Genomic DNA, 12478 nt, shown 5'->3' on the forward strand with positions numbered 1-12478 from the left:
GGGACAGCAGAAGACTCCCTGGGCTGGGCTGGCAGCCAAAGGGGACACTGCACGCCCGTCCCCTGCTCTACTGGTGGCCACGCTGTCCCCAAGGGACCTACCCAGGTGGCCACGTTCTCAGGGAAGCCTCCCCACCCAGGCCTGTGCTCTGGGGACACTCACTCACAGCGACATCTTCCCCCAGCCCATCCATTGATCATCTGTCAAAGCCACCTTTCACCCTTAGAGGGGCTGTGGTCTATGGGAAACATCACCTTCTGGTTGAGTTGCCACCCTTGGAGGCTGCTGGAGACTGGGTGGCCTATGATGGGAAAGAAATGTTAGCACTGACTGGAGGAACGCAAGACTAGTCCCCAGACTGAAGGGAAGTTCTCTCCCCTTCCCTATTGCTCCTTCTACCATTTCTTCATTGGAGGCACCACTGCACACCAGGCAATCAGCCACTCCAGCTAGAACAAGAAGCAGAAAGACCAGAGAACACTGCCTAATTCACCCCATGAGGCCGCATGGAGGCACACGCTCCTGTTGCAGGAGGGTGAGAAGTAGGGACAGAGAATGCTCGGGAGGTGAGACCCAGGGATGGGCTTGAAGTGAGGAGGAGGTGGCACAGGAGTCAGAGTGACTGCTCGGTTTGGCTGGGCCCAGCAGGTGACTCTTGGAAAGAGGGGATCCGGAGGAAGAGCCATCTCCAGGGGGAGGAAAGATCACTGGTCAGCTCTCAGCCAGGAAAGCTTGAAGTCAAGGTTGGAATGAAACCAAGGCCAGGACCCATGCAGCGAGGCATCCACCTGGGAGGGGGACAGGAAGACCCTCGGCGCCATGGGTTTCAGCTTGCTTGTCTTGACCAGCCCATGGAGTTTCACCTTCTACTATGAGAGCCACCAGCCTTGGGGGACTATCGGCATTGACATTGAGTAAAATTAACATTTTAAAGGCAGTTGCTCTGCCACAGGAGCCCTGTGTGGCTGGTGGGTGCCTTATGGGCTCTGAGCATCCATGCAGAAAGTTCTAAGGGCCTTGCTCCCAGAGATGGTGGTGCAGGCTGAGTGGGAGAGAGAAGCACTTGAAAGGAAGGGAGCCGGAAGAGACAAGGGGTCTGCTCGGCGGTGGTGTACCTGTGTGTCCTGCTGGAGATGGACAGGGCAGCCACAGCTTAGGGTCAGCGCCTCCTAACCCTTGCGTGGAGCAGGGAAACCAGGCTGAGCGGCCCGAGACCCTCCCAGTTCTCAAGGGCACGTGATGGGGGCAGGACCAACCCTAGAGCCCAGTTCAAAGACTCGGTTCATTGCCCAACACACAACTCCCAGAAACCCCAGCAAGGACTCAGAGTTGTGGGAGATGGGAACCAGAGAGCCACAGGTGGGGCCAAGCCAGCCTCTCCTGGCTTTGCCCAACCCCCAGGTCCAGGCCTCACTCAAGTCCATGGGTCCCAGGTCCCACCACCTCAGCCCCCAGCCTCAATTCCCAGAAAGGCTCCAGGCGGCTTTACAAAGGCGAAAGAACCCTCAGTGCACCCTGTGCTCCTGGGGAGGCCAAGCCAGCTCAGTGGCCACGGGTGGCCACAGCTCCCAGGAGGCTGGGGACCATTCAGGCAGATCTCAGCAGCAGGCTCCACAGGTCCCCAGAGGAGACCCCTGAAAGAGAACAGCAGCCTAGACATGGATTTGCCTTTTCTACACGAGCTAAAGAAATTGAATAAAAAATAAGTTACTATTTTTACTGCCGAGATCAGTTGTTATAGCAACAGAGGGCCTGACTCCTGCTCTTAGAGTCTGGGTTGGGCCGCATCAGCAGGGAGGCAGAGGGAGGTGGCTGCAGGGACAGAGTGGCCAGAGGCCTTCCCTGATGCCCCTGCACTCACTGGAGTCCCCTATGCCCACCTGCCCTCCCTCATGGGTGACCCTGATGACCCAGTTTGGCTCTGTGGCCTCGGGTTGGGCCCAGCCTTGTCCCTGAAGCCTCTGTCTTACTCCTGGGAGAGCAACCACTCATGATAAGTAGATGAGCAGCCCCGGCTCCACCTACCCGGGAGCCCCTTCCCTGCTTCTGCGGGAAGGAACCAGCACCACCCCCAGCGGGGCCAGGTTGGGTGGTGGCTGAAAGGTGCACCCTGGGTGCAGTCCTGTGTCACAAAAAAGGGGAAAAAGCTTATTGCCTGCTTCCAGCCCTCTCTGGAAACACATGGAACCTCCCGTGACCACATGGTGGAAGGGGTATAATCCTGGTTTTACAGGCCAGGAATCTGGGGCTCCCCGAGCTTAAGAGGTACATTGAGCCTTACAGCCCCACTGTCCATGGGGCTCTCGACTTCCCGTGACTGGGAAAGCAGGCAGCAAGGTAAAGCCGCCCCACCCGGGGCAACGCAGGGGCCTCCCCAGAACCCCCGCCCACAGCACCAGTCCCTTCCCGAGAGGTCTATCTCTGCCATGTGTCCCTGGGACCCCACTGCACACTGTAACCTGCTTCTCCTCCTCCTTGTGCCCTGAATCCCCAGTCAGTAGGCGGGGAATGGGCACCTCTGATGTGCCCGGCAGTGTCAGGGAGCTGGGAGGGACACAGGAAGAAGCACAGTTCCTGGTCAATAGGAGCTTGGAGCGTAGAATGAAAGAAAGGACCCAGGACAACTGCAAATCATTTCTTCATTCTCTCAGTAGTGGACCAGAGTAACGACAGGCACATGCCTGGCTCTTTGCACACAGTTCACCAGGAAGCCTGACAGCCTGACAGCGATTCTCTTTACACCCAAGGGTAAACTAAGTAAGGCCCAGGGAGATGTGGCTGGTGACCAGCAAGAAGGGGAATCACGTCTCAAAGCCAGGCTGGCCTCCCGCAAACCCCTGGCCTCCTCACTCTCTCAGCTCCTCTTCTGGTGCCCCGGCCTCTCCTCCTGCGTGTGGCTGGGGACTGGGCACTGCTTCTTTCCCCAGGAGCTCGCAGGTGACCCACCGCAGAAGTGATACCCAGGGGTCAGGCAAGGTCCTGGGGGTGGTGACAAAGATAAATAAAGTTGGATGCTGGTATGAGGCAGGGGCAGGTTTTAATCAGCAATAAGGGTTGCAACAGAGAGAAGTGCTGGGTAGAGCGACCTCAAACTTCGATCTGTATGAAGGTGCCTGAGTGCATTCAAAGAAGGGGGAGCCGGAAAGGTCGGGTAGGGGCTCGGAGGGATCACAGAACTGAAGAGTTACAAAAAGCACCCAGGGGCTTGGGTCCTTGAAACAGGGCTTATCAGTGTGGTCCCTGCCCTCCCACAGAGCAAGGGACAAATGGTTCTTCCCCGCCTGGCCTTGAGCCTCCTCAGGCGAGGGGCCAGACTGTGGCCTTGACCTCTCGGGAACTCTGCTGGTGTTTGTAACAGACTTTAGAGACTTGAGCTGAGGCAGGGCTGAGAAGATACGGAGGGGGCTTCCTGGAGTCAGCTTGGGTGGGGATTTTTTTTGTCAGGGAATGGGCCCAGGAGGGGAAGCAACTTTGCCTGGGAATTAGGAATGGGAGGAAGGGAGGGAAACCCTGTGACGGTGCAGGGGGCAGGGGACACAGCATCAGAGCACAGGCAGAGGCTGGGAGGTGGTGAGATGTGACAAGTCCTGCTGGTCCTGAAGGCTCAGCCTCCACCCTCTGGCATTCAGGAGGCCAGCAACTTCGAGAGAGAGAGAGAGAGAGAGAGAGAGAGAGAGAGAGAGAGAGAGTGTCATGGGGTGCAATGGGAGGATCCTGCACTGGTGTCAGAGAAGACAGTGCTGCCCTTTCCAGCAGGAGCAGCAGGTTCCAAGCTTCTCAGAGACAGCGGGGTACTGAGTTTCTGGGAAGCAAAGTGTGGTGGCTCTGAGAGGAAGGGGATGAGGCAGATTCCCAGCTGAGGCTGTTTCTTAATAATTTCATCACAGCTAAGTTACCATCGACTCCAATATGAACTTTTTGGTATCTCTAAGAAAGATACATTCCTGGCAATTTTGCTGGCATTTTATTATGAAATTTTTCAAGCCTTCAGAAAAGTTTAAAAGAATTATAAGCTAGGCATGGGTGGTGCACATTTATAATTCTAGCACTCCGGAGGCTGAGGCAAGAGGGTCACCTTGAGTTTGAGCCAGCCTGGGCTGCATAATGAGTTCAAGACCAGCTCAAGGCGATCTTGAGTCTGTCTCAAAAAACAAAACAAAGCAAAAAAAAAGAATTGTATAGCCGAGCATAACGGTGCATGCCTGTACTCCCAGCAGAGGCTGAGTCAGGTGGATCACTGTGAGTTCGAAGCCAGCCTGGACTGCATAGTGAGTTTGAGATAGGAGATCAGGGCAAACTGGCTGGGGGAGTGGGTGTGACTTGTTAATTACAAGATCCTGGACACACAGTGCAAAACAGTTCCCAAACCCACCCACCCGTAGCACGTGGACTTCTCTTGAGAACGCCAGCCGGTTTGCAACAGGATGGCCTAGACCTGACCAGTACGGCCACTCAGGACCCGGGGGTAGAAGTTCTCGCGTGCTTCCTCGAGATTTGGACTGCGTAAAAGAAAGTCAGCCATGAGGAACCAGGGCTATCTTAACTTTACATGACACTGTGCTTCCCAGCTGGGGCGTATACTTTTTTGTCTTTTCTTTATCTTTTCATTAGCACATTTTGCAATGCACAATGTTTATACTCCTGTGTAGAGTTGGTACATAATATGCCTCAGTTCCTTTTTCTCATCTCCTTTCCCTTGCCTCCCTCCCTCCTTTCACCTTCTGTTTATTTCTTTCCCTTTTGGGGGAAAAAAAAAATCTATCTCCCTACTTCCCATTAGATGATCAATTTTAAAAGGAAAGTAATAACGATGAAAATGTGATACATATAATTCCCCAAGATGAACATAAGTACATCACAGACACCTTGCCATAAAATTTAAAATATGAACAAGGAGGAAAGCTATATTTTCATCATGGTTTCAGAGGCTTCTGGGCATGGTCCCTGGGACACAGAGTGTACTTTTTATCTTTGTTCTCGCCTCTTTCTGTTTATTTGGCCCAAGCTCACTCTGTAGAGCCAGTTTCTCTCCCATTCTTTAATTTTGCTTTCTCGAATAAACTTTGACCCTGCTTTGTGCTCTTCTTGTTCAAGGCGAGAAGAACCCAGACTCCAGCTCCAAAAGGAGAGGTGAGCAACCAGGAGCCAGGGTAACATTTGGTGGGTGAGCCACGTTTTAGAGACGAGCCACCCAACGACAAGTTCAAGGCCAGCTGAGCTACATAATGAGACCCTGTCCCAAACTTTGGTAAATAAACTGTACAGTGAATATGCACCTAGCTGCGTCCCATGTTCTGCTCCTAGCACATCCCTCCATCAATCCTTTGTATGGTTGTTGTTGTTGTTGTTTATTTGTTGGACTTGGAATAAAACCGACAGGCACACTGAGCTACCTCCCAGCCCCCTTTCAGTTTTTTTATGGCACCAGGGATCAAATTCAGGACCTTGCACTTGCCAGGCAGGAGCAGCACTACTGAGTCACATCCACAGCACCCAGCCCTTTCTAAAATTTTTACTTTATTTTAAGTTTTTCACGGAGTCACCGAGTTGTTAGAACTGGGCCTCAACTTGTGGTCTTCCTGCCTCAGCCTCCCAGAGTGCTGAGATCACAGGTGTGCATCACCACACGCAGTTAATGCATCTTTTCTCAGTGTGCTTCACAGTAAACACTACTGCATACAAATCATTGGAGTGGAGAAGATGCTTAAGTTTCCCTTCCTGGTGGGGCAATATACAAAGGTTCAGATGAGGAGCAGTGAAGGACTGAAGGCAGTTGTCAGGCGTAACTTCCAGCTTTTGCTTTGCTGCCTGACTTTTGGATCCCTTGAGCCTTTATTTTTTCTCATCTGTAAAATAGGATAGGGAGGAGGAGGAGGAGGAGGAGGAGGAGGAGGACGAGGACGAGGACGAGGACGAGGACGAGGACGAGGAGGACCAGGAGGACGAGGAGGAGGAGGAGGAAAAGGACGAAGAGAGGTGGAGGGGGAGAGGAGGGACTGTTTTCCAGCACCAGCCGTGCAGCAGACATCCTGCTCCATGCTTTGGCCCCCTCGATCCCATTTCCTCCCTCACAGTCCCCCACGTGCCGGCGTGACACCAGAGGGCTCCTCAGGGACCATCGTGGCTGTCGCTCCATACCCACAGGTGATTGACCTCAGGACCCCTGACGATACCAAGGTTGGTTGATTCCATGATAAGGAGGACTGATGTAAAATCAGTGCTTCCCTGCGCTTAGTATTTGAAGGAACAGTTTGTTTGGTGTTTTTCATTTCATTTTTTGTTTTTTATGGAGCTGGAACTTGAGGCCTGGCACAGGCTAGGCAAGGGCATAACTACTTTGGTACCTTCCCGGGCTGCTCCTTCCTTCCTGATGGGAGGCTGTGAGGGGGCTGGGGGCTCCCAAAACTGGTCGTTTCTGGAGTGATAAGGAGGAGAGAGGCCTTTATAACTAATTTCTAACAAGACTCTTTCAACCACACCTGAGTTCCTAGGAATGGGGTGACTTCAGAGGAGCCCCTAAAGGTCACCAGAGAAGCATCCCTGTGATGAGAAGCCCAGACCCTTTGCCCCATCCCGAAATGGAGAGCACACGAGCTGTGTAGGTCGATCTCACCACAATGGTCTGTGATTTTGTTTTGTTTTGTTTGGGGGTTTGGTTGTTTTGTTTGCTTTGGTACTGGGAATCATCAAACTTAGAACCTTGCGTTTGCCAGGCAGGCACAGTGCCACTGAGGTAAATCCCCAGCCCGGCTTTTGTTTTTGGAGACAGGTTCTCCCTATGTAGTTCAAACTGCCCTCGAGCTCACTGTGCAGCCCATCCTGGCTTCGAACTCGCAGCGATCCTCCTGACTCAGCCTCCGGAGCACTGGGATTACAAGCATGTACCAAACAGTCTGTGATTGAACAACTGTGTCTGTGTGACGGAGCCTCCACAAAAGCCCAAACCAGCAGGTGGGACCTGTGCCCCATGAGTCTGAGACGACCCTAGCGCAGTGGGGAAACTGAGTCGCTGAAGGACACCCAGAGAGCACTTGGAGTCTCCTGAGAAGCTTGGGCCTCCCTTTGGGGAAGTGTTGTTCCCTGGCGCTTTGTCCCTGGGACTCCACCTCCATGGAGCAGAATGCCCTTCTCTCTCTCAGCCTGGAGGCCTGGAAGCGGTGGAGGTGAGAGCTGCCAGGCACCTAGGGGCCACCTGTGCCACTCTCTGCCCGCTGGACTCTGCCCATTGCCCAAACCACATGGGTGCCAGGTCCCAGCACAAGGGAGGCCCAGTGCCTCACACACCGTCCATTGGAAACCTGTCTCTTCCCAAGAGTGCACAGCTGTGTGCATGTGTGAGTGGTGGGGATGCATTTTTAGGGAAAAGAGCTAAATTCAAAGCCCAGAAGGACTTGGAGGTAGAGGAGAAAAAGGAAGACAAGGAGAAAAAGAAGAGGAAGAAGAAGGATGTGCTGCACACCTGTAATCCCAGCACTGGGAGGCTGAGGCAGGATGACTTATGTCAACCCTGTTTCAAAGTTTAAAAAAAAAAAATTTAAAGGCTGGAGATGTAGTTTGAAGTGAAAAGCCTGGGTTCAGCCCCCACCACAAATAAGTACAGAAAGAAGCTAGGCATGGTGGTACACACTTGTAATTCTAGTACTCTGGAGGCTGAGGCAGGAGGGTCAACTTGAGTTTGAGCTAGCCTGGGCTGCACAATGAGTTCAAGGCCAGCTTAAACTACATAGCGAGACCCTGTCTAAAACAGCAAGGGAGCAGAGGGGGAATAAAAGGACGACAGGCAGGTGATGTCAGTCACTATAGCCTGAATTGTGAAGGCCACACATCCTGCTAGAGAATTCAGCAGCTTCCCCTAGTTGGGTTATTTTCCTCCAGCACTTTTTTTTTTTTTTTTTTTTTGAGACAGGGTCTCACTATGTTCTTGGGGGGGCGGGGTACTGGGGCTTGAACTCAGGACCTTGTGCTTACAAAGCAGGCATGGAAACACTGAGCTAAATCCTTGGCCCCAGGGCCTTGCTATGTAGCCCAGGCTGGCCTTAAATTAGAGGCAATCATCCTGCCTCAGCTTGCTAAGTGCTAAGATCACAGGTGTGCACCACCATGCCCAACTCCTCCAGCCTCTTCTTCTCCAGAACAAATGGGTTTATTTGGGATTAGTGGGGCCTGTAATCCAGGACACCTGTGCTGTGATAGCTCGGAGCAATGGAGGGATAGGGGGCATAAAGACCAGCAGTCCAGGTAAGCTGCCACCAAAGTCTCCGGGTACAGGGATGTGACAGCTGTTCTGCCCAGGGCCAGCTTGGATTTCAAATTTCCGAAGCATTGTCCCCAGGCCTCACGGCCTCCTGGCACAGCCCTGAACAGACCTCAGGAACTCCTCCTCCAGCTTCTTTTTTTGTACCAGGGATTGAACTCAGGACCTTGTACTTGTGAGGCAGGCAGCGGCACCACTGAGCTAAGTCTCCAGCCCCACCAGCTTTTAATTTTAAATTTTACCTACCTCACTGAGACAAAAATATCATTTGCAAAATAGTCACTGAAACTAGGCGACATGGTAACATGGTAAGGGAGCTTTAAAACTTTTGGTGATTGCTTGTGTACAGCACATACAAAAACTTGTCTAAATAGGTACTGGTGTGTTTCTCGAAATTTACAGCCTTGGGGCATCTGAACCTGAATTTTTACTGATCCAAACTTGCACGTAGATGGAGAAGCAGGTCCAGGCCTGGCAGCCACCTCACCTCAAATCCCACTATCTATCTGGGCCTGGGACTTTTTATCTTGCAAAGGACGTATTTCCACAGTATCGTTGTTCCGTTCAAACAGAGCAGTGCCAAGAAGGCACCAAAGTTGGTGAATTTACTCGGGACTTCAAGGTTTACTTTCAAGCTATGGAATGAACATTGTGGGCCTGAGGAATGGAATGCACAGTGACACCAGTGGAGGAAAACAGAGTTCAGAAACAGACTTTGATTTCGACAGAGGTGTCACGGTAACTGACCTCTACCTAGTATACTCCCTGCCTTGGTGTGGTACCTTTGCTTGTGATGCTAGCCACATGACTGCATAAATTTGTGGAAACACAGAGGACTGTAAACCTAGCAAGGGCAAATTTTGTTACATATAAATGATGCTTTGATAAACCTAAGAAAGGACACCAAAATATTCACTCAAAGAAAAGAACACAAGCCGGGTGTGGGGGGCACATACCTATAATCCCAGTTCTCTGGGGGCGCTGAGGCAGGAGGAGGGCAAGTTTGAGCACAGCCTGGGCAAAACAGCGACTCAATGAGACTCTGTCTCAAAATAAAAAAATAAAAAGGGCTAGGGATCTAGCTCAGTGTGAAAGCCCTGGGTTCAATCCCCATTACCTCAAAAAAGAAAAAAAAAAAAAGCCAGGCATCGTAGTGCACACCTGTAATCCCAGAACACAGGAGGCTGAGGCAGGAGTACCATTGCAAGTTTGAGGCCAGCCTGGGCTACACAGTGAGTTCAAGACTGGCCTGAACAGCATAGTGAGACCCTGTCTCAAAAAACTAAAACTTAAAAGGAAGGGGGTACTGGGATTTAGCTCAATGACACCAAGCCTGCCTCTCAAGCACAAGGTACTGAGTCCTATCCCCAGTACGGGGGCGGGGGGGAAGCCCAGTCTTGGTGCTAGGCCAGAGCAAGTACTAGCCCAGGCACCTCCGTGGTTTTCACTGATCATTGGCAGGGTCAACTCCCGGGCCCTTTTTTATTTTAAGTTGGCTTTATTTTTTATTCAGGACAACAATTTAATCCATAAAAGATCAGAGTTCCTACTGCGCAATTTTAATTCCTGAAACACCCAGAGCCGTAATTCCCAGGAGCCAACTGAAAGCTGACCCCAACCCTTCCTTTCTGGGGCCTCTCAGCTGGGCTCAGCCTACACCCCTCCTGCCCCACCAGCCCCAGGAGCAGCTCCCCCTCCCCAGCCTCAGCAGCCCAAACTGGCCAGCCAGGGAGCCGCCCTTGTTTCTGATGTCCTGGGTCATGGTGCCCTCTGGTGGCTACAGGCAGAATCATAATCATCATCATCATCATCATCATCGCGTTAGAAGCAAGTACTGTATAGCGGACACGGCTCTTACAACCAGGCTGGTGACAGGCATTGGCTTAGAGGCAGCGACTCTATGTGGGCCTTGCCTGCCAAAATCAGCGTACAGAACTTGGCCAGGGACCCCAACCAGGGAATCACACAATATTGGCTTGGGGAAACATATTTTCTCCTGTTCTAAGAAAAAGAGGTAAGAAAAGTATTTTCACCCTCTTGTTCAACAGAGTATAATCAGCCCGATCCAAATCGTGCCATCTGTAGGACAAATAGCCCGGTCTCCCCAGCCCAGACCTGCGCAAAGAGGGTGTGGAGAGTGGGGTGTGGTGGTGCACACCTGTAACCCCAGCGCTCCCCAAGGCTGAGGCAGGAGGAGGCTGAGGCAGGAGAATCCCTGCGAGCTCAAGGCCAGCCTGAGCTACATAGTGAGTCCAAAGACAACCTGAACTACATAGCGAGATCTTGTCTGGAAAAACAAAAAAATAAAATACTTTTTTAAAATGAAAAGGAGCTAGCTGAGGCTCACTGTGCAGGCCCTGAATTCAGTCCCCAGTACTGCCTCGTCCCCCCAAAAAAAACTTTTGCTCATTCTCCTTGGGTGTTTTTTGTTCTTTTCTGAGATGTTAAAGGGATGTTAGTATTACAAAGAAAAAGAGGAAAGAGCTCCCTGCTTGTCGGAGAGGGCTGAGAACCATAGATGTTTCAGTGCTTTTATAAAGCTTTTGGGACCCGTGTCTAAGACAGAAAGCAGGGGTGCTTCCAGTTGGAGGTGGGCCTTTGACGTCTGGACACAGCTGGCTGCTTTGTCTGCATTTCACATCTTCCAAGTTCTTTCCCATTTGGTTAAGGACCTGTTCTTTGTCCCTTGCATTTCCAGAGGCCCTGATGGCCCTTTGCTTAAGTTAACTATTAGGGCCTTCTGGCCTATTAATTCACTGAAGCCCTGACTTGCAGTTTAGGTTAACTATTCAGGATTGGTGCCCTGTCTGCCTAACTTCCCCCATCTCCTCCCTCCACCATCAAGGTAAGCGTTGGTGCGCATGTTAAGGGGCTCGGGGAAGAGGTCTGGGCGAAGGAGGATATGTCAGAGCCAAATGTATAATGGTATTCAAGCCGGGAGTCATAGGATCTGATCTGGGAGAGGATGTGGAGGAGGTGGGACATGGCCCCAGAACGTGCAGAGTGCAACCTTCTGCACATCGCTGGCCTAGGCGATGCTGTTTTAAGCTTGGAAGGTGTCAGTGCATGGAGTCCAGTGTACAGCTGGCGGGAATGTGTCCCATCACAGGTGCCCAGGAAAGGTCCCCAGGCCACACATCATTCTACAAAAGAGCAAGATGCAGAGGATGGACACCCATGACCACAGTAAGGGACTCAGCAGGCCTTTGCACTGAGCTACACCTCCAACTCTTTTCCCTCCTTCCTGTTTGTTTGTTTGCTTGCTTGTTTGGTGAGACGGAGTCTTTCTATGCAGCCCAGGCTGGCCTCAGCTCATGGTGAGCCTCCTGCCTCAGCCTCCCAAGGGCTGGGTTTGCAGGCATGCGCCACCACACCCAGCTGTCTTTGGCTTTTCAGTCCCGGCTCCCTGCCCGGCCTGTCCCGGCTCCCTGTGACTGAGTAGAGGACAGCAGGAGACAGCAAGGTGGGGCCCTCTGCAGTGTGGCCCATGGCTTCTCAGGGTGGGGGTGGAGGTGAGATTGCTAGGCCTCCTCACCTCCAAGCTTTGCTTCTGGCAGCTGAAGGGACCTGAGGACCTGGCCTCCCTCACCGCCCTCCTTTGGGTGTCCCTGTGACACTGCTGAGGAGCTTGCTCTTAGGGTGGAGACTGACCCTGCTCCACACAAACGCTCCTCTGCTGGGGTAGCCCAGACCTTTGCTCCTGTTGGAAGGGGTTGCAGGTTTAAAGGACACAGCTCCAGGTGGTGCCTGAGGGGACTGGTTTTATTTGGCTTCAACAGTAAACTCCATGCCAGGCGTGGTGGCACACACCTCCAATCCCAGCATTCAAGAAGCTGAGGCAGGAAGATCACTTTGCTTGCTTGTTTGTTTGTTTGTTTGTTTGTTTTTTGAGACAGGGTCTCACTATGTAGTTGAGACTGACCTGGAACTCACTGGGTGGCCCAGGCTGGTCTCGAACTCCCAGTGATCCTCCTGCCCCGGCCTCCCAAGTGCTGGGATAACAGGTGTGCGCCACCGTGCCCGGTTTAGGAAGATCACTTTGAGTTTGGGGCCAGGTTGGACTATTAGTGAGTTCACCTGAACTACAGTGAGACCTTATCTCAAAAAACCTAAAGACCAAACACGAAACAAAAAGTGGTTAACTCCATGCCTAAAGCAAGATCCAGCAGATCTCAGTGTGACCTGCAAAAAGGGGAGGAGGGGCTGGGGATTTACTCTTCTGTG

The sequence above is a fragment of the Fukomys damarensis genome, unplaced genomic scaffold (genome assembly GCF_012274545.1).
Source record: "Fukomys damarensis isolate Sample0158 unplaced genomic scaffold, DMR_v1.0_HiC HiC_scaffold_17, whole genome shotgun sequence".
NCBI lineage: Eukaryota > Metazoa > Chordata > Mammalia > Rodentia > Bathyergidae > Fukomys > Fukomys damarensis.